Here is a 22,139-nt window from a genome sequence, read left to right as displayed (position 1 = left end):
AAGCAGACGCTGGGCACTTTTGAACTTATTCTGGGTATTAAAGGAGCATTAAATGAGAAAGAGTATGTGCAAACAGCAGCCAGCGATTTCATCTGACTCAAGAGATCCTCGTCATAGGAGGGAGTGGGTACATAGCTATGTGTGCAGCCCATGCATTTTGGAGGTATTTTCTAGGCAAACGGCATGAAGTCTGGCATGTGTACCTGTTGTCCTCATGTGCAGAATGAAGCCTTCTGTAAAAGGCAGTGAACCGGAGCTGCATCTGTGTCTAGGACATCTGTGCCTTCCACCAGGTGGAGAAGTTCACAGCAGTTTGGATTTTTTCTGCCCAAGACCTGGCATTCAGCCTGTATCCATGGGGGAAGGTAGACCAGTTGCCTGTGGCTAGTGTCCATTCACAGTGGTTGATGACGTGTTGTACCTGTTGTTGAATATTTTGAAAATCATACCTGCTCATACATATTCTCCATAATATCGATTAGGGGAGAATCTCTAGTCAACTTCTACAGACCTCTGTTCTTGTCTTCATCGTTAACTAATGGCTTTAAAGAAATGGTAGAAAATGCCACTTGGAGACCAAATAAACTTGATAAATTGAACTTAATCTCACTCTTCACTTGGATAATGTCTTGGGTCTTGGCTTAAACGATATTACTCTAGAGAGGCCTTTCATGACCCCACAGCTAGATTAGGCCCCCTCCTACTGCTCCCATAGCTCACAATACTTCTCCTGTTAAAACATCATTCTACTCCATTGTTATTACTTGTTTTTGGTGAACACTTATCCTCCTGGACTGTGAGATACATAAGGGCAGGGACTTCACAGAGCTTGGCACCTAATAGGTGTTGGACTAATATTTATTGAATAAATGAAAGGAGTATTTATTCAATGGTAGATGTAATGCCTGTCCTCAAGGGGGTCATTTTAAAGAAGAGACAGTAACAAGTCATCAGGTGTTAGGGGCACATGTGGTGCCTATACAAGGTGCAATCAGAAGTGCAGTGAGAGGCACAGTTAGATCATAGGCATACATGTGCCATGGTGGTTTGCTGCACCTATCAACCCTCATCTAGGTTTTAAGCCCCACATGCATTAGGTGTTTGTTCTAGTGCTCTCTGTCCCCTGGTCCCCGCCCCCGCAACAGGCCCCAGTGTGTGATGTTTCCCTCAAAAAGGGATTTAATTCTATGGGACTTCAGAGAGGAGGTTTAGGACCAATGACTGGGAGCTCTCAAAAGCCTAATTTGGCTAAATACACATAAAAATTTACCCACCAGGTAGAATTTTCAGAAACAAATGGGACTTTTATCAGTTTGGTGCGCTTGCTAGTTAATTTTCATGAGGGAAGGGAGCATTTCTGTTTGGTTCAGTATTAGATTTGTGGTCCCTGTATAGTGCCTGGCACACAACATTTATTCAACAAATATTTATTAAGTCAATGAATGAAGGTGGTATTGAATGAGCTGTGAGTTCCTTTCTATTCCTGATATTATAGAGCTCTTACATTGTTATATTCTAATTTATTCTTTTAATATCCCCTTATCTCACTAGACTATGAACTCATTAAAGTCAGAGGTTATGTTTTAATTGTGTCTTCAATGTTCAGTCTAATTTTTGGCATGTAGCAGGTGCCCCACGAGTATGGTGATCATATAATTTTTTATTCAAACTGGGACATTTTGGGAGTAAAGGGGGTGCTGACCAGATGCAAACTGATACCAGAGCATAAACTATCACTGTCCAGACAAACCAGATGGTATGGTTACCCTAACCAGTAAGCACTTGTTGAGTGTATGAAATGTAAATGCGTTTATGGAATACATAGAGGAAGGCTGTACTAATGTTCTTCCTAATATGGAGATTAAAAGAACAATTCTCCAGGAATTCTGCCCACTGAGCTCAGTTGTTTTTGACTAGACACACAGAACGCACCTAGACTTTCTTTCATGTGGCATTTAAATCTTTGAGCTGATAGACTGCTTCCCCTGTGCTGAATTGTCTCTTTTCCAGCCTAAACATTCCCTGTTTCTGTCACCATCCCCTCAAGGTTTACCTGGAGGTTAGCATGACTACATTTGGGGTTCTCTGGTTCTGAATGTGCTTCTATTTGATGAGGTCAGTTTAGGTACCACAGGCGTTGGCTCCCAGAAACCACGGGTCTCCATCCTCCAGGATCCATCTACTCATTTCTCCCCATAATTCAAGTTCCTCGACTCCCTCCCTTTCCCTGTCTACCCAGCCTTGTCAGAGTCTCTAGGGCCACTTGTCGACCATGGACAAGGGACACTTAGAAAGTTCTGAGCCAACATTCTATAGCTCAACCTCATCTAATCCTTGCCACGGGTCTAGCCCTCACCTGGTGACCTGATTCTCACCAATGTGCTCTGGCCTGGCTGCAAGATCCAACTCTCTGTGGCCCCATTTCCGGTGCCCGGGCCCTCTGACCTGATTCCTTGGCCTGACTTCCTGTGTCAGTCACCTAGCGAGGACTCACCTCGTTCTCACTGGTCTATCTCCCTCCTGCCCCAGTGATAAGGCCCCAGCTTACTCCGCCCTGCCGGAAAGCATAGAATCCATCAAGTATTTGTCTTTCCAGGCCCTGACCCTCACCGCCCACCTGCAAGGCTGGAGCTCGGCTCCTAGCTAGTAAGTCTGGATTGGGGGTTCTGCCTGCTGGCACCTGCAAATAACTGTGCCATGGTACATTCTCTGGATGTGGCACATTTGCTTTTTCTCTACCTCACCGATAATCTTCGTTCATCACCTTTCTTCCTTTCTTTTCCCTCTCTTTTATTCTCACTGGTTTTCTGTTCCCCCCAACCCCTCATTCACCTTCTTCTTCTTTTTTCCTACATTGAATTAATCTCAAAGAACACACATACCTCTCAGTTCTTCTGTTGTTGCTTGTTTTTATGGGATGGGAAAAGAGGAAGCAGGTTCCCCAGGAGTCTGAACTGTTTACATGGAGGGGCCGTGTTCTCCTTCTTCCAAGTGCATCCCCAGTGCTGAGAGCTCAGTGATCTACCCACAGGCACACTGGCCAATCACTTCCAAAACAACTGAGAGATGCTGAATTTTGATCGTCTTGTTCCTCTAGTGGAAAGAAATCTATATATGTATACATCCTTTTATAAAATTGCTAGAATACCCTGAAGAGGGAAGTGACCTTTTTCAAGTTAAGTCACTGTAGATCCTTGAGCTACATGTTTCATGAATTCTAAAATGAAAGTTAAAGCCTCTAAAAGGTTAATAATCTCAATGGCAGAGGGAATTTTTTTCAGATGAGGAGGATGATCTTTTTCATCAGCTTCTAACATCGGGCTAATAGGCCCAACTGTATTTTCAGAAAAAGAAATATAGAGATGGAGTAACTGGAACAGCATTCTGTTTTTAACTCCAAAACATTGTTCCTTGCTCTGTCTCTACCTAGTGATGGGATCCTAGGAAAGCCATTTCATCTCTCCAGGTCTTGCATTCTCATTTCTACAATGAAGATGTGGGCTGTGTGGCTTCTAAAGCCCCCTGTAGCTTGAGCATGTTGTGATTCAGCCCAAACACGAAGCAGTAACTGCGGTTTTGGGCTTGTGGTGCAGGTAGGTGCAATGTTTTCTGTGATTGTAAGTGACTTGCTAGCTATGGAAATGGCAAGCTCCAGCTGAAAGACAGTCTCACCAGGATTCCGTAGTCTGGAAGTTCCCATAGCCTTGTTTACTGGAGAAGCTGCCGGTATACTGCGGCAGTTTAGAGCTCAAAGGACCAAGGTGGGGGTAAGGCACTTTTATTTCCCGGCTGTGTGACATTGGACATATTACTTAGCCACTCTTAAAGTCTCATGTGTCAAATGGGAATAATGAAAGTACCAACTCTGAAGGGGATTGCGGGGAGTTTTAAATGTTGACATGGTTCTTGGCACATAGTATGTGGTCAGTCAATGTTAACTGTTGCTATTGTTTCTTAGCGGTGATACGATGGCCTTGGCATGGTCAGTCTCTAAGGGTCCATCCAGCACTAAATAACTCTAATTATTTCAACTTTGTGGAAAATGTAGTGGCAGATGACCTCCAGGATGTTTGGTTAGCTGGCATTTGGGGAACGAGGCCAAAGTTCACATGAGGACTCCAAGTCTATGACAATAGCAAATGCTATTTTGGGGTTATGTGACATTTACTGACATAATGGAGCCTTTTGATTAAACACACCTCGAAGCATTTCTATTTTGCAACTGCACTTGTATTTTTCTGGGAGGAGGGGAAGCCAGGAAAGTATTTTGTGGTACCCTCTGCTACAGGCTAAGGAGTTGAAGCTGTTAACCTCCTAGAAATGTACTGCCCAAGGCAAATGGTTCCTTTAGTGAATCTGAAATGATCACAGAGGAAGTCAGGTAGTCTCTGGGCATGGACTGGACTGGGCAGCGCTGGCTTAGGGCTGTGTTTGGCCTCCCTGACAACACAGCTCTGGGTCCAAAGTCCAAAAAGCCTAGAGGCTCTTTGCAGGATCTGCTTTCAGGAGTCTTGGACTTGTGTGAATGGTTATTCTTCTGGGTGTTCTGTCCTGTACTTGGACAGTACTGGACATCGCTGGAGACTTTGTTACTTTCTGTCCAACCTCTGATGTGCTTCTGCCTGTGGCTTAGCCTAGGATGGTTCAGCTGGAGCAGCATGGTGAAAGGTAGCTTACGTGTGTGCACTGACATGGCTGGGCTGGCCCGGCCTCCTAAGCAAAAGACACAAGTGATTCTGAAAAGATGTTCCAACACTCAGCGCTCAGCATGATCATCTGTTATGGTACTCTCTCGCTTGTTCAGGTGATCTTTGGATCTGTTGTATCATATGCCTTACTTTTAAGGTCAAATTAATAATTAGAGTAAGTTTTTTTTTTTTTTTTTTTTAAATCAATGGAAAACATAGTAAGTCATTGAGAGGAATGATACATATGGATTCAAAGGTTATCTGTACTTAAGAGTAAACCCCAGAATCTGTAATTCAAATGGAATGACCCGTTAACTGTATATAAGGGAAGCAGGGGGTTAAAGTACCTGGAATGTTTAATTTGGGACATTTTATTTTGTTTTATTTTGGAGACGGAGTCTTCCTCTGTTGCCCAGGCTGGAGTGCAGTGGTGCCATCTTGCCTCACTGCAACCTCTGCCCTCCGGGTTCAAGCAATTCTCCTGCCTCAGCCTCCCAAGTAGCTGGAACTACAGGTGCATGCCGCCACACCTGGCTACTTTTTTGTATTTTAGTAGACACAGGGTTTCACTGTGTTGCCCAGGCTTGTCTTGAACTCCTGAGCTCAGGCAATCCACCTGCCTCGGCTTCCCAAAGTGCTAGGATTATAGGTGTGAACCACTGCGTCTAGCCTTGTTTTATTTTTGAGACAGAGTCTTGCTCTGTCACCCAGGCTGGAGTGCAGTGGTGCAACCACAGCTCACTGCACCCTTGACCTCCAGGGCCCAATCAGTCCTCCTACCTCAGCCTCCCTAGCACCTGGGACTATGGGTGTGCACCACCATGCCTGGCTAATTTTTGTTTTTTTTAAATAGAGATTGGGTTTTGCCATGTTACCCAGGCTAGTCTGGAGCTCTTGGGCTTAAGCGACGCACCTGCCTCTGCCTCTTAAAGTGCTGGGATTATAGGTGTGAGCCACTGTGCCCAGCTGGGCCAGGTCACCGCATTTGAGAAATCCCCTCCATCATGTCCTCCACCCTCTGCATCTTCTCCTTGATGGGCAATGCCAATCTTCTTATATGAGAATGGCACAGAGTGACTTCTTGTCAGGTTTAGAGGTGATCTGGACCTTCCTGTTGGCTTCAGAATTACCCCCGGATCTGTAAAACAACACAATCAAGCACCAGGTTGAGGCTGCTGATTAGTGAGATCGATGATGTGATTGAAAGCATTAAGATAAGTAGGATTTAAAAAAAAATCCGGTATTCATTTCAGGGCCACATAATCAAGGTACAATTAAAACAGAAGTTGGGAACTGAAAGTAAAGATGCCAAATAAATCACATTTTGACCCTCAGCTCCTACCAGTGACTTTTTATGTCTCGGTCTCCAAGAGAAACTGATGATCACCTCCCCAGGGTGGGCTGCTGAGACCTACGCCACAGCCTCCCATCCCTGCTCCACCTCTGCTGGAGTGGCCTTGATGGTTGAGCAAGGCACCTTCCTTCTTATCTCTGCCACCTCCGCTGTAAGGGCTTGTATTTGCCTGGCTCTGATTTGTTTCTGGTTGTGTGGATCTACTTGTCATCTCTCCAGCATGGGGCTATGGTTCCTGTCTTTGACCAAAAATTGGCTTTTGCCCTTACTCTCCCTTTTTTTTTTTTTAATTCCTTTTTTTTGGAGACAGTTTGCACAACTACATTTACTAAACATGTCTTCTTTTATAAATTGACAGGTAAAATTATATATATTTATCATGTACAACACGTTTTACAATATGTATGCATTGTGGAATGGCTACATTGATTTAATTAACATTTGCATTACCTCTCATACTTCTTTTTTGTGGTGAGAACACTTAAAAATCTATTCTCTTGGCAATATTCAAGAATTCAATATGTTGTTCGTAACTATAGTCACATGCTGTACCATAGGTCTCTTGAATGTATTGCTCCTGTCTGAAATTTTGTATTATTTGACTGACATTGCTCCAAACCTCCTCGCCCCCAGCCCCTGGTAGCCATCACTCTGTTCTCTGCTTCTGTGGGTGAGCCAGCCTCCGAGTCTGCTGCTTGCATCTCTTGCCTGGGTGTTGCCCTTCTGACTTGCACTGACCTCTGGTCCCCATGCCGCTTACCTGCTTCCAGCCTCAGCTGTGTCCCAGCCTGTCGGTATCTGTGTGCTTCTTGGTTTCAGTGTGTTCCTGACCGTGGTTTGGTTAAACTTTCCTGTCCCTACCTCTCATCTCATCCCTTTTTACATGTGGCTGTCTCTGGGTGATGCCTCCGCATGCCCAGTCACTCACCCCCGGCTCTCCTCACGGGACACTGCTGGCTCTCTGCTTACCAGGCATGCCACGGAAAAACACTGGGCCAGAGTCAGATTCGAGCACAGACTTCCTACTTGCTAGTTGCATCATCTTAAGTCACTTGGTCACTTTCATTCTGTGTTTCCTCATCTGCAAAATGGGAATACTACTACTACTACTAATAGTAATAATAATAATAATAATAATAAATACCTACACAGCTTACTTAAAAAGTGATTACTTGGACTAATGATTGTGGGCATATTTTGTATTTTTATTCGCTATCCATACTATCTTCTCTGGTGAAGTAGCTATTTAAATCTCTTGCCCATTTAAAAAAAAATTGGACTGTTTGTTCTCTTTTATTGAGTTTTGGGAGTTCCTTATATAGTCTAGACACAAGTCCTTTAGCAGATAAAGGTTTTGCAAAAATCAGTGTGGGGCTTGTATTTTTATTCTCTTAATATTATTTTTAGAGGAATAGAGGTTTTTAGTTTTGAAGATGCTCAATTCATTATTTTATAAATGTTATTATTTTGTCTTTTGTGTCCCATCCTAAGCTTTGCCTACCCAAGGTTGCAAATGTGTTTTGCAAGGGTATTTTCTTTTAAAAGCTTTATTTTTCTTTACATTTAGGTCTATAATTTATTTTCATTTTGAGTTAATAGTTGGATATCAAAAGTGTGCGGTAGGAAAAAACAAACTGATTTTTCCTATTATATTATCAACACTCAACTGAGAACATGTCTGTCCACTGACAGGTGGGGATTTTCCCCACACATTAATTTACTTCTCTGGTGGACACCAACTGGGTGTTGTACAATTCTGACACTAGCTGGAGTTAGAGTCAGATCCCACAGATTAACGGTTGAGTCCCAAAACCCTGACACCTCTCTACCCACCTTCCCATGGCTACTGCAGGTCCAGGCCTCTGGTACTTCCTTTATTCTATTTTATTTTTGTGAGACGGCATCTTATTCACTCTGTTGTCTGGGATGGAGTGCCGTGATGCAATCTCAGCTCACTGCAACCTCCACCTTCCAGGTTCAAGTGATTCTCCTGCCTCAGCCTCCGCTAGTAGTTGGGACAACAGGTGTGCACCGCCATGCCCAGATAATTTTTGTATTTTTAGTAGAGACGGGGTTTCACCATGTTTTCCATGTGGTCCTGAACTCCGGGACTCCAGTGATCCACCCACCTTGGCCTCTGAAAGTGCTGGGATTACAGGCATGATCCACTACGACTGGCCCCCAGGCCTCTGGTACTTCTGACCACTGGCTATAAACCGGGGTGCTCATGACCCCCTTCCTCAGGTTCAGTCATTTGCTAGAATGACTCATAGAACTGAGGGGACCACTTTACTTACTATTGCTGTTTTATTACAAAGGATGTTTTAAAGTATGTAGAGGAACATCCAGATGAGGATATACGAAGGGTTGGGAAGGGTCCAGAGTACAGGAGCTTCTGTCTACGTTGTTGGAGTGCACTACTATTCTGGCATGAAGATGTGTTCTTGTTCACCAACCTGGAAACTCTCTGAACCCCATAGTTCAGGGCTTTTAATGGCGGCTTCATCACATAGGTATGACCTATTATTAACTCAGTCTCCCCTTCCTAGAAGAGGAGAGGTGGGGCTGGAAGTTTCAAGCTTCTGATTGTGGCTTGGTCTTTCTGGTGACCAACTCCCATCCAGGAACCCACCAAGAGTTGCCTCATTAGAACAAAAGACACTCCTACCACCCAGGAAATTCCAAAGGATTAAGATCTCTGTCAGGAACCAAGGTCAAAGATCAAAATGAGAACAAAAGCCGCACCTAGCACCCCTATTGCTCAGGAAATTACAAGGGTTTTAGGATCTTTGTGGCAGGAACTGGGGAGGAAGACCAAAATATACTTATTTCTTAATAAAAATCACAATATCACAATGTGAGATCAAGGTTGAAGTTTATCATTAGCCATTAAGGAAATAACCACAATGAGATATCACAACACTATAAGAATAGATGCAATGAAAAAGACTCACCATACTGACTGTGGATAAAAGTTTAGAGGAACTGGAACCCTCATGCACTCCTCGTGAAAAATGTAAAATGGTACACCTACTTTGGTAAACAATTTGGTAGTGTCTTCAAAAGTTAAACATATACTTACCATATGACAGCCACTTCACTTCTAGGTGTCTAAAGAACTGAAAGCATATATCCCTACAGAGACTTGGACACAAATGTTTATAGCTGCTCGATTTATAAAAGCCCCAAACTTGAAATAACTCAAATGTCCATCCATAGGAAAACAGATAAATAAATTGTGTCATCTCCATACAATGGAATACTACTAAGCAATGACATAGATAAATCTCAAAATAATTATGGTGCGTGAAAGGATACAAATACTGTATAAATCCATTTATATAAAAATTCTAGAAAATGCAAACTAATCATTAGAAACTGTTAGATACGAGTTCTAAATTTCTTTTCAGAGAATTAATATGTCAGTATGTTCAATACTTTTAAACTTAACTTCCTCATAAAGCAACCTTTTTCGATTTCGTACTCCACCCTGACTCGATCACCTGCTCCACCCTAACTCATTCCAATCACCTGCTCCACCCTGACTCATTCAGTTACCTGCTACCTGCTCTGCCCTGACTCATTCTCCACCCTGCATAGCCATTTTTCCCCCCACCAAAGCACTCACCCCGTCATTCTCTTTAAATTAGCCAATCGTAATTAGTTTAGCCTGTGCAGTCTAACCCTAGCCAATAAGGGAACGACACAGCAGCAGGGGCCAGCGCGTCAGGGATAAGAACCCCTTCCCTTCCCTTGTCCAAGTGTGCGCTCACCATTGCTCCATCTGTAAGAGCGCACCTTTCTATAGAAGCACCTTGCCTTGCTGAGAATTAAAATTTTATATTCAAGTGCTATTTCTTTTGCAGCCCCGAAACTTTATATATAACAGTAACAGAAAGCAGATGGGTGGTTGCATAGAGATGGGGGTGAGGAAAACATGGCATGATTATGAAGAAGCAGGAGGAGAGTTTGTGGGGTTATGGATAATTTCAATGAGAATGGGTGATGGTTTCACAGGAGCATACATGTATAAAGACGTATCAAATTATATACCTAAACATGTACAGTTTATTGTATATCAATTATACCTCACTAAAGCTTCTAATATTGGTGTAAATATCCACCAATGTTAAAAAAAAAAAAAAAAAAAGAAAAGAAAAGGATTACAAGGCCCCGGTGAGGTGATGTTATAGGACCAAGAGGTTCGTATGCCCACTGCACAGTAACAGGCTTATCACACTGAGACAGCAGAGATGCAGCAGAGAAAGAGTTTAATGAAATGATCGCAGATTGCTGAGTGAGGACATGAGAAGTGAACCTCAAATTCATCTCCTCAAGGAGTTCTGGGCTGGGGTTTTTAAAGGGATCATGGAGGGCAAGGGGCTGGAAAATTGGGTTTGTTGATTGGTCGGGGCAAGGGAGATGAAATCATCAGGATGTGGAAACTCCATTCTTTGGTGAGTCAGCTTCTCTTGGGGTTGCTCGGACCAATAGAGTCTGTGGGGTTCTTCAGACCAGCTGATGCAGTAGTTTCATCAGTGCCTAACACCTGAAAGAATGTCTCAAAGGGAAAACTTAATGTTTCATGATGTTCAAGTTGCTATCTTTAGAAGATTTAGGGGAACTGTAATCTTGTAACAGGGTCTGCATGATTCTAGGACAGCAAACACCAAGTAACCATAGTTTTAGGAAGCAGGTCAGAGAGTAAGTTGACTTAATGATTCATGTTAAGTGTGCTGCAAACTTGGTTTATTTTTGTTTCTCTCCCTCCCTTCTGCCCTGATTAATCTTATAAAGCTTATAGGGTGGTTTCAGTAATGCCCAGGAAACTAAATTGATAGCTGTAATCTGTTCTAGAAATGTACATTGTCATTATTATCTATACCACATAGACTAGGAAAGTTTCCTGCAAGGGAACTAGACACAGTTTCTGAGTGTCCTTAGACTTTAATTTTCCCAACCCTGCCCAGTGGAAAATGTCAAATGTCAAACTATAACACCCACCACTGGCCTGATTGCGTGAGGAAATCCAGACCCTTGAGGCTTTCTTTCAGGGCTTGACCTATCCCAGACCCTCATCCCTGCCCCTCACTCTCAACAAACGACAACATGGTGCCTCAAAGTGCACGGTCTTGCCTTCAACCAGAATAGGAGTTCTCAGCCTGGTTGTATGTGGGAATTCACTGGGGAGCTCTTGGGAAATGCTGATGCTTTGGTCCCATACCTGGAAATTCCTATCCAGTTGATGTATATTTTTAAAGCTGTCTGGATGGTTCTGAAGTGCAGCTGGGGTTGAGAAGCACTGAGGTGGAGCCTGGACCCTCTTCCCTCACCTGCCCCACCCCTGTGGCCAGGTCAGCTTGGCTCCTCTGCATCTCAAACTTTCTGTTCAGCTAGTGATGGAAAGCAGTCCAGTAGAACTGGGTATGATAGTAATAGTAATTGACATTCAAATAGCATTTGGTCTTTTCCCAAAGGGCTTCCATGGGCATTTTCTCATTGAGTCTCATGGGTAACTTGAGAAATAAGACAGGATGATTTTACTAATAACACTTAATTGCCCTTTTCCTAATTAATTGTAAGTGCAGTAAATGGTCATTTTAGAATATTTTAAGGAAAAAAATGCTGAAATCTATGAAGAGAAAAAAAAATCTATAATCCAATCTCTCAGAGAAAACCAGTATTAACATTTGGTTCCTTTTAATGAAGATACAATATATACACTTACTTTTTTAAAAACAACATTGGCACAAGCTGTACCAGTTGTTTGTAACCTGGTTTTTTTTTTTTTTCTTCCCCTTTTAATACATTGTAATCATTTCCCCATATTGTTTTTTCTTTTTCTTTTCTTTTTTTTTTTTGAAACAGTCTTCCTCCGTCACCCAGGCTGGAGTACGGTGGCCCAGTCTTGGCTCACTGCAACCTCTCCCTACCGAGTTCAAGAGATTCTTGTGCATCAGCCTCCCGAGTAGCTGAGACTATAGGCACGCACCACCATGACCAGGTAAATTTTTGTATTTTTAGTAGAGATGGAGTCTTGCTATGTTGGCCAGGCTGGTCTTGAACTCCTGACCTGAAGTGATCTGCCCACCTCGGCCTCCCAAAGTGCTGGGATTATGGGCATGAGCCACTGTACCTGGCCCATTTCCCCATATTCTTAAATATGCTTTGAGAATAATATTCTTATTTTCTAATACATTACGTGGAAACATCATGATTTTTTTAACCAATTTCCTAATGTTTAGCAGCTTGTTTCCATGTTTTCTGTATGAAAAATAACCATACCCTTTTGTGAAGTAACTAGAGCTCTCTAGTTGGGGATATAAATTCATACAACTATGTTAGAAAACGTTTGACAGTATCTACTAATGTGGAATGTGTGCATACCCTATGACTCAGCAGTTCTCCTCTCAGGTGTGTACCCATAACAATGTGTACATATGTTCAACAAAAGACAGGTGCAAGAGTTTTCACAGTGGCACTGACTTTGGCCCTAACTGGAGGCAACATAAATACCCATCAACAATAGAAGGAATAAGTTAACTGTGGCATATTCATGCAATGGAATACAATGTAGCAATGAAAATTAACTAACTACAGTGACATGTAACAATATGGGTGACTCTCTCAAACATCACTGAGTGAGAAAAGGGATACACAAAGAATATATACAAAGGCAGGCACCATTAATCCATCCTCTTAGAAATTAGGGTAGGGGTTACCCCCTGGGGAATGGGGCAACAAGGGGCTCTGGGTTTCCTTCTTGATTTGGAGATTCAACTGAACGTGTTCACTTTATGAAAACTCATTGAGCCATACATTTATGACTTGTGTTTTTTTCTGTATGTTTATTTCAATAAAGTCAACTAAAATCTCACTAGATTCTTATACATAAACTTTTTTGTTGTTGTTGTGGCTCTGTCACCCAGACTGGAGTGCAGTGGTGCAATCTTAGCTCATGGCAACCTCCACCTCTCAGGCTCAAGCAATCCTCCTACCTCAGCCTCCTGGGTAGTTGGGACTATAGGCACATGCCACCATACCTGGCTAAGTGTTTGTATTTGTTTGTAGAGATGGGGTTTCACCATGTTGCCCAGGCTGGTCTCAAGCTCCTGGGCTCAAGCGATCTACCTGCCTTAGTTTCCCAAAGTACTGGGACTACAGGTGTGAGCCACTGTGCCTGACCGTCATAAACTTTCAAGACAACTATTGTTGCCTTGTCCTTTGTCTGGTGAAAACGTGGCTTTGAGAATTCTATGGGCTGATTTGTGTGTTCCCAAAGTTCATATATTGAAAGTCTCATCCCCTGTGGCTCAGAATGTGACTGTGTTTGGAAATAGAACCTGGGAGGAGGTAATTAAGTTAATATTGGGTCATTAGGGTCCGCCCTAGTTTCAAAGGACACAGACACACATAGAGAAAAGGATGACTGTGTGAAAACACAGTGAGAAGGTGGCCACCTCCAAATCAAAGAGGAAGATCTCTGAAGAAACCTAATCTGCTGACACCTGGATCTCGGAATTCCAGTCTCCAGGATCGTGAGAAAATAAATTTCTGTTGTTTACGTCATCTCCTCTGTGGTATTTTGTAATGGTAGCCCTAGAAAACCCACAAAAATTGAGGAAATTTTGTTCAACATTGCACATGGAATAAGCAGCTGAGCAGGACTTGGATATCCGCCATCTGACTTCCAATTTTATAGTCTTGCCACTGCCCCCGGTGTTTTCTCTTTCCGGAGAAATTGATGGTGGTGCCATGAGGCAGCAAAGGAGAGCGCCATCTCCATGGACCAGCCACTGCTCTGAAGAGGACATGTGTGGCCAGATGTGGTGGTTCACACCTGTAATCCCAGCAGTTTGGGAGGCCGAGGCGGGTGCCTCACCTGAGGTCAGGAGTTTGAGCCTGACCAACATGGAGAAACCCCATCTCTACTAAAAATACAAAATTAGCTGGGCATGGTGGTGCATGCCTGTAATTCCGGCTCTTGGGAGGCTGAGGCAGGAGAATTGCTTCAACCTGGGAGGCAGAGGTTGTGGTGAGCTGAGATCGTGCCGTTGCACTTCAGCCTGAGGCAACAAGAGTGAAACTCCATCTCAAAAAAAAAAAAAAAAGAAAAAAGAAAAAAGAAAATAAAAAAGGACATGTGTATGAGGACCCAGGCCACTTTATAAAAACAAATCAAAGCATCCTTTCCTTTGCTTGCTGGAGTGTGATGGGTGTGATAACTGTTATATTCAGAGAAGAAGACTAGCTGGAGAAAGAAAATTTCTTTTCCCCAAAACTTACAACTTTTCAGTGAGCAGCAATGCTTAGTAATTAATTATCACTGGTTGTTACAAGTCATGCCAGTTTTCTGAAACATCCTGGGAAATGTCTGTGGGTGATAGTAATGCTATTTCCTGTTCGTCTTGTTACTTCCATCCTCACAGATTTGGACTTCTGGGAGCTGAAATATTTTGTTTTTACATTTATCTGTTCCCAGTGATATTATAATGTTCTCAGTTTAAGGGCTTATCATACTAGGGCTTCCTCTGGATGTTAAAACATCTGTTTCTAACTCTCGAAGAGAAAGGAAAAACACCCAACTTATTTGACTTTTAATTATAAATATAATAAAATAAAATGCATGTGGACCAGACCACCTTCTGGAATTCTCCTGATAAACAAGTGGATTAAAGGGATGTGAAAGAGATTTGGAGTACAAGCAAGGAAAGTTATCCTTGAGGTCTTAATTTATTCTACTTTGGAGGATGTATTCAATTTTCTTTCAGTTCAGCAGTTGGTTGAGAACCTATTCCTTGTGGGATATCATATCACAAACAGCATGGAGGAAGGAGTCTTTTCTGTTACAAATGTATGAGTTTGTATGGATAAGTAGATAAGTGACTCCACCTCTGATTTACACAGTTTACTGCCTTCAGAGAGTTTTCAGGATGTGACATAGGAAGGAAGAACCCAGGAGGGGACTGGTGGGTTTCCTGAGTTGAGAAGACAGACTGCTGAAAGGTTTCCAGGCAGACCGTGGCAGCTAGAGTTCAGAGGGCAGAGCACAAGACATGAGGTTGCTGCACAGAAAGAGAACTCCAGAGACCTACAGAGGATCCTGCTTGAGGATTCAGGTGAGTGTGGACCGGTATATGCAAATGAGGAAATCTACCTGAAGCTAGGGAAAGAACCATCCAAGAGGATTAGAGAAAACAATGCACGGTGCTCACATAGGGCCAGGAATAATGACTGTTTACACCAGCCAGACTGGAAAAAAATCCATGACACATGGGGCATTAGGTAGAGTACTGAGACTATCAGTAGTGGAATCATTAGCTGCAGATTGAGCATTGCTTGGGTTCTGTCTAACAAATCTTACAAGCAAGACCTAAAAAGATAAATCTTCTAGATACCATAACTGTATATCAGAATAACATATAAGAATATTTATAGAAACACAAAAATACCCAGCAACATTATAACATTCACAATGCCAAGTATCCAATAAAAATTACCAAGCATGAAAAGAAGCAGTAAAATACAAAATGAGAATAAAAAGCACACTTATTTTTGTTAAGATTAAGTGCAAAGTTGACACATATCATCCAGAACTGATATAGATGCTAAAATTAGCAGATAAGAATATTAAAATGGTTATTATAATTTTATTCAATACATGGAAAAAGATAATTACAGACATGAAATATATAAAATCTCTAAATCAAAATTCTTGAGATGCAAACTACAATATCTGAGATGACAAGTACAGCAGATAGAATTTATGGTAGATTACACATCACAAAAGTAAAGATGAGAAACTTGGAGGCATAGACATAGAAACTATCCAAAATGAAACACAGAGAGAAAATAGACTGAAAAAAAGAGCCCCAGTGTACTGTAGAAGAATGGCTAAAAGTTTTCTAAATTTGATGAAAACTATAAACTCCACAGATCCAAAGTTCAATGAACCCAAAGAACAAGACATACAATAAAAACTACAAGTTAGATTATAGTTGCTCAAAATTAATGAGAAAGAATACATCTTAACAGCAGCCAGAGAAAAAAGACACATCACATACACAAGGACAAAGATAAGGATGGCAGAAGATATCTTCTTGGAAATTATTAAAATGAGAAGATAGTGGAGCAATATCTTTAAAGTACTAAAAGGAAGAAACAAACCTGTCAACCTAGAATTCTATACTCCAGAAAAATCTCTTTAAAAAATCAAGGCAAAGAAAAGACCTTTTCATATATGCAAGAGTTGAAACAATTAATTGCCAGCATATTCACATTATAAGAAAATTTAAAACAAGATTTTCAAGCAGAGAAAAATAATATCAAATGGAAGTCTGGTTCTACACAGAGGAATAAATAGCACCAGAAATTGACAAGGACAAAGATGTACGATTTTTCTTCTGATTGTTATTGAAATATCTTTAAAAGATAATTTGCATCTTAAACAAAAATAACAATGTAGTGTGGATTTTATTACATACATAAAATTAAAATGTATGACAGCAAATTAGAACATAAGTGAAAGAAAGAAAATAATAAAGATCAGAATGGAAATCAGTGAAGTGGAAAACAGAAAAACGATAGCAAAAAGCAATGAAACCAAAAGTTGGTTTTTTGAGATAATAAATAAATTGATATACCTATAATCAGGCTGATCTTGAAAAAAAGAAAGAAGACACTTATTACCAATATCAAGAATGAGAAAGATGACATCACTAGAGATATTAACAGAATAACAAGGAAATATATAAACAACTTTAGGCCAATAAATTCGACAACTTAATTGAAATGAGAAAACTCCTTGAAAGCCAGAAATTACCAGGCCTGGCATGGTGGCTCATACCTGTAATCCCAGCACTTTGGGAAGCTGAAGTGGGTAGAGCACCTCAGGTCAGGAGTTCAAGACTAGCCTGGCCAACATGGTGAAACCCCATCTCTACTAAAAATACAAAAATTAGCCAGGTGTGGTGGCGGTGGGCACCTGTAATTTCAGCTACTTGGGAGGCTGAGGCAGGAGAATAACTTGAACCTGGGAGGTGAAGGTTGTAGTGAGCTGAGATTACGCCATTGCACTCCGGCCTGGGCAACAGGAGCAAAACTACGTCTAACAAAAAAAAAAAAAAAAAAAAGCAGAAATTACCAAAGCCCACTCCAGAAGAAATAGATAATTTGCATGGCCATATTAAATTTGTAGTTTAGAAGTCTTCCTATAAGGAAAACTTTGTTGGAAATTCTTCCAAACGTTTAAATAAGCAATAATACCAATTCTACATAACAAATCTCTTCTAGAATATTGAAGTGAAAGAAATATATGCTAACTCATTCAATGAGACTAGCATTATCCAGATACCAAACCCAAGAAGATATCACAAGAAAAAAAGCTATAAAACAAAAAATCAGTCATGCAGATAGATGCAAAACATTTAAATCAAATTTTAGCAAATCTAATCCAACAATGTATAAAAGGGATAATACATCAGGGCCCAAGAATGCTGGCTTAACATTAAAAAAAAAATCAATCAATTTAATTCACCATATTAAAAAACTAAAAAGGCAAAACCACATTATCATCTCAATAGGTATAGGAAAAAAGTACAGGATACAATCCAAATCCAGTGTGGAAAAATGCTCTTGATAAACTAAGAGTAGAATGGAACTTCCTCAACCAGATAAAAAGCATCTACAGAAACCAATAGATAATGTTATACAAAATTAACTTAAAATAGACTAGAGATCTCAATATAAGGTCTGAAACAATGGAACACCTAGAAGAAAACATGGGAGAAACCGTAGCTGACCTCAGAACGGGGAAAAAAAAACACAAGAATTGTCCAGCTGGAATGATGCTGCCATCTTTGGAAAAGTAAAGATTGGCAGTAGTGAAGGCAGTGAAACAAACAAGAGTTTCTTGTGCTGCCCCTCCACAGAGGCCCTTGAAAACTCAATATTTTTTCTTTGTACTCTGTACTTAATAGTCCTTGTAAACCGTAGCATGTCTTTATCAAGATACAACAGCCAATGTAGGTTAAATTTCTTTTTTTTTTTTTTTTTTTTTTTTTTGAGGCGGAGTCTCGCTCTGTCGCCCAGGCTGGAGTGCAGTGGCGCGATCTCGGCTCACTGCAAGCTCCGCCTCCCGGGTTCCCGCCATTCTCCTGCCTCAGCCTCCCTAGTAGCTGGGACTACAGGCGCCGCCACCACGCCCGGCTAATTTTTTTGTATTTTTAGTGGAGACGGGGTTTCATTGTGTTAGCCAGGATGGTCTCGATCTCCTGACCTCGTGATCCGCCCGTCTCGGCCTCCCAAAGTGCTGGGATTACAGGCTTGAGCCACCGCGCCCGGCCAATGTAGGTTAAATTTCAAGGGAACCAATCCTTGTCAACGACTGCAGGGACTGTGGTAGTACACAATGTGCAGAGAATATGACCCACTGGAGGTACTGTACCTGGACAACAGGCTGTACACGTGCAGCACAGCAGGGCCTTTATACCTGAAGTAGGACAGGGTCTGACATTTGGATTTCAGTGCGTTGTCCATCACAGGCAAGGCCAACAGTTCAACACAGTATATGTGGGGGAAGTGGAGCCTGTGTGAAGAACACATATTTTATATCACACTATATGCCAGGCACTATTAGGCACTTGATATCTACTAGCTATTCATATAGGATCCAGTGTCATAGGTATTATTATTTTCATGTTAAGCTCATGGAAGTTACATAATTTGTCCAAGGTCAACAACTGCTAACAGCTGGTGCTAAGGGTTGTCTTATCATTGTGGTTCTACGTTTTAAAAATCTTTTCCATTTTATCAACTGTCTCCATAAGACCAGGTTCGCTAGGTTGCAAAGAATGGTATGCATATCCCTCTAGGACGTGAGGAGCATGGGTCCAGAAAAACTCTATCTCTTTATGAAGGCAGCTGTTAAAAAGCCTTGGCAAATCCCCAGCCTCCTAAGTTTTGGGGGTGTGGCCATATATCTGCCACAATGGGATACCTGGAATGTATTCTGTATGAGTGTTTCTTAGCAAAAAGATGTAAGGGTGACCCCATCTTTGGCCTTGAAACAAAAGAGATTTATGAGCAAATATGGTGTTGGTGTTGATTTCAATTGGACTCAGCATCACAAGGCTGGGTAGAGGTGATGAAAAACAACAAATCATGGTGCTACAGAAGAATTTTGTGACTCTTTCGGGCAATTCATTTCTAATGGCAGCTTATCTACTGAATAGATTTTCAATACTGATGGAAATAGTCTCGTCTGGCATTGCTTGCAAAGTCAATTCTGACACATGTGGAGAAGAAGTGAATCAAAACGCTGTGATTTTAAGCAGAGGGGCGAGCCATTCCTGCTGTGATAATATTCCAGATTCCCATAAAATAATACCTTTGGCTAAAATTTTCATTGTCCTAGAGCTTTCAAAGCGGTCACACATTGCCTAGTTGTTTTTATATGAAAGTATAAGCTAACGCATAAGTAGATGAAAATATTTTTCCTCCTTACTGGTTTTATTATCTCATAGTATGTCCAGAGAAACATTTTTAAAGGGCCCTTACTATCTTTTGTTTGTTTATTTGTTTGGGTTTTTTTTGTTTGTTTGTTTTTTTGAGATGGAGTCTTACTCTGTTACCCAGGCTGGAGTGCAAGGGCATGATCTCGGCTCACTGCAACCTCTGCCTCCTGGGTTCAAGCGATTCTCCTGCCTCAGCCTCCCAAGTAGCTGGGACTACAGGCATGTGCCACCACGCTCGCTAATTTTTTGTATTTTCAGTAGAGATGAGGTTTCACTGTGTTAGCTAGGATGATCTTGATCTCCTGACTTCATGATCCGCCCGCTTCTGCCTTCCAATGTGCTGGGATTATAGGTGTGAGCCACTGCACCCGGCTGGGCCCTTAGTTTTTTTAAAAAACATTTTTTAAATCAAGGCTTTCAAAAATAAGCAGAGATTATCCTTATCCAGATTTTCTTCATTTATCTCCTTTTTTTCCTCATTGATGAATATCTTTACCTCTATCTACTTGAAAGATCTTTTGCAGTGAAAATCACTTTAGATCCTTTTAACAAAGGTCTTTGGTGATTATAATAAGCTTAACACTCTCGTGAGATATTTAAAGCTCTGTTCAATGTAGATTCAGCCTCCCTTGTAGCTCCCAATATGCTCCTACAAGAATTCTATGTCATAGACCATTTCAGCTACTTACAGTCCCTGAATACATACTGAAAATTTCTGGCACTGCTTATGCCATGCTTTCTGGCTGGAATGCCTTCCTTCATCCCATTTCTGGCAGGGAAAGTTGTACTCTTTGGGCAGACCCTGACTCTCTGTTCATCTAATGGCTAGACTACAGTTAGACTACATTTCCCAGCCTCCCTTACAGTTAGGTGTGGGTGTAATTGATTTGTACCACTTCCAGGTCTTACCTGTAGAAACTCACCACATTCATTCTTCACTTGCTCACTTCCTCTGTCCATAAACTGTGCATAAACTGCAGGCAAATATCATGACAACTAAGCTATGCATTTCAAATATTGATGATGGCAGAATCATCATCCGTTTTGTCCCTAAAAGATGGAGTAGCACAGAGCCTCTCTATGATTTTGAAGTTTTCATGCATTAGAAAAAATTACTTTTGACAACCAGTTTGCTAGGGCTTCTTTAAATGCTTATATTCCTACAGTTCCCTCCTTGGCTGCTGTTCTACTCACTCTGTGTATTCCCCTTGTCGGGTGCTGCCTTTCCCCTGGTTTTAGTTTCATTGAGAGGCCACCCCAGCCTCTCTGCCTGCTGCTAATATGTCACCGTTTGCATGGATAATTTTGTCAGCCTCCTAACTGCTTTCCCAGCCTGTAATATATCCCTAACAGTGACGGCCATCATCTGTCATAAAGCCCCATGTGGTGTGTGGCCACCCCTCTCCATTCCCAACATGTGTTTATTTAATGTGCCATTGCTATAGCAGAGTCCAGTCTCCTCTGTGTGGCTCTCCTACTGGCCCTGCCTTCCTCTCCCATCTCCCGTCTTGCTCCCATTCTCTTGTACTCTTTGTTTTAATCAAACTGAATTACTTTGCTTGGCTGTGCTGTCCCTCATTGCAGGTCTCTGTATGTGCTACATTTATTCAGCATGGGCTGTACTTCCTCTTCCGGGAAGCCTTCCTTGACCTCCACTCTCACTCAGGCTGGGTTAGGAGTCCTCTTCAATGCTGGAGCATCACCCTGTATCTCCTTTACCATACTCCTTAGTACACTTACTTGTAACTACTGTTTAATTTCTCTACCTCTCAAATGAAGATGGTATTATGGTCTAAATTGTGTTCCCCCACCACCAAATTCCTATGTTGAAGTCCCAATCTTCAGAAACTCAGAATGTTACAGAATCTGTAGATAAGGTCTTCCAAGTGGTGATCAAGTTCATATGAAGCCCTTAGGATGGGGCCCTAATCCAAGAGGACTGGTATCCTTATAAGAAGAGGGAGAGGTACCAGGGGTAGGTGTGCACAGAAAAAAGAGCACGGGAGGACATAGCAAGAAGGTGGTCATCTGCAAGCCAATGAGATGCCCCAGAGAAACCAACCTGCTGTCATCTGGATCTTGGACTTCCAGCCTCCAGAATGGTGAGAAAATAAATTTCTATTGTTTCAGCCACCCAGTCTGTGGCGTTTATTATGGCAACCCATGCAAACTAATACAGATGGTGAGCAATTTGAGGAAAAGGTCGCCTTGTTTCTCTTGGGATCCTTATCATAAGCCCCAAGCCTGTCATATAGTAAAGACAAAATACATATTTATGACATCTCTCAACTGATTAATTCATTGATTGATCAATAAATAAACAAATTTGACATGATAAGTAAATAAGATATGGTTTTGAGGAAGTTACTTTGATATGGTAAATTGGAACCCTATTATGCAAGAACTTGTAAATCACAGATGCTCAGGAAAAATTTGTTGGTTGGAGAATGATAGGGTCATATCACAGCACTGTTTTGTATTTATAGAAGCTTTTCTCTGAGACAAACATGGCTCTGGATTCTATTAATACGTCCCTGTGTGAGCTGCAGTGAAAAGCACTAATCATTGGAATTTTTCTGGGGA

The 22,139-nt window shown here is 41.6% G+C and overlaps 1 protein-coding gene across 1 annotated transcript in view; it reads left to right on the top strand.

Annotated features, from left to right (window-relative positions):
* FOXO1 (forkhead box O1) overlaps positions 1-15,468 on the top strand; it is a 339,803-nt gene extending 324,335 nt beyond the window's left edge. The window contains exon 3 of the transcript XR_012426860.1: positions 11,911-15,468. The gene's annotated coding sequence lies outside the window, so the exon portion shown is untranslated. The remainder of the gene's footprint in view (positions 1-11,910) is intronic.
* The last annotated feature ends 6,671 nt before the right edge of the window (positions 15,469-22,139 follow it).

This window comes from Macaca fascicularis, chromosome 17, assembly GCF_037993035.2.
Source record: "Macaca fascicularis isolate 582-1 chromosome 17, T2T-MFA8v1.1".
NCBI classification, from domain to species: domain Eukaryota; kingdom Metazoa; phylum Chordata; class Mammalia; order Primates; family Cercopithecidae; genus Macaca; species Macaca fascicularis.
Note: the sequence above shows the minus strand (reverse complement) of the source record. Positions and strands in the feature narration are given on the sequence as shown.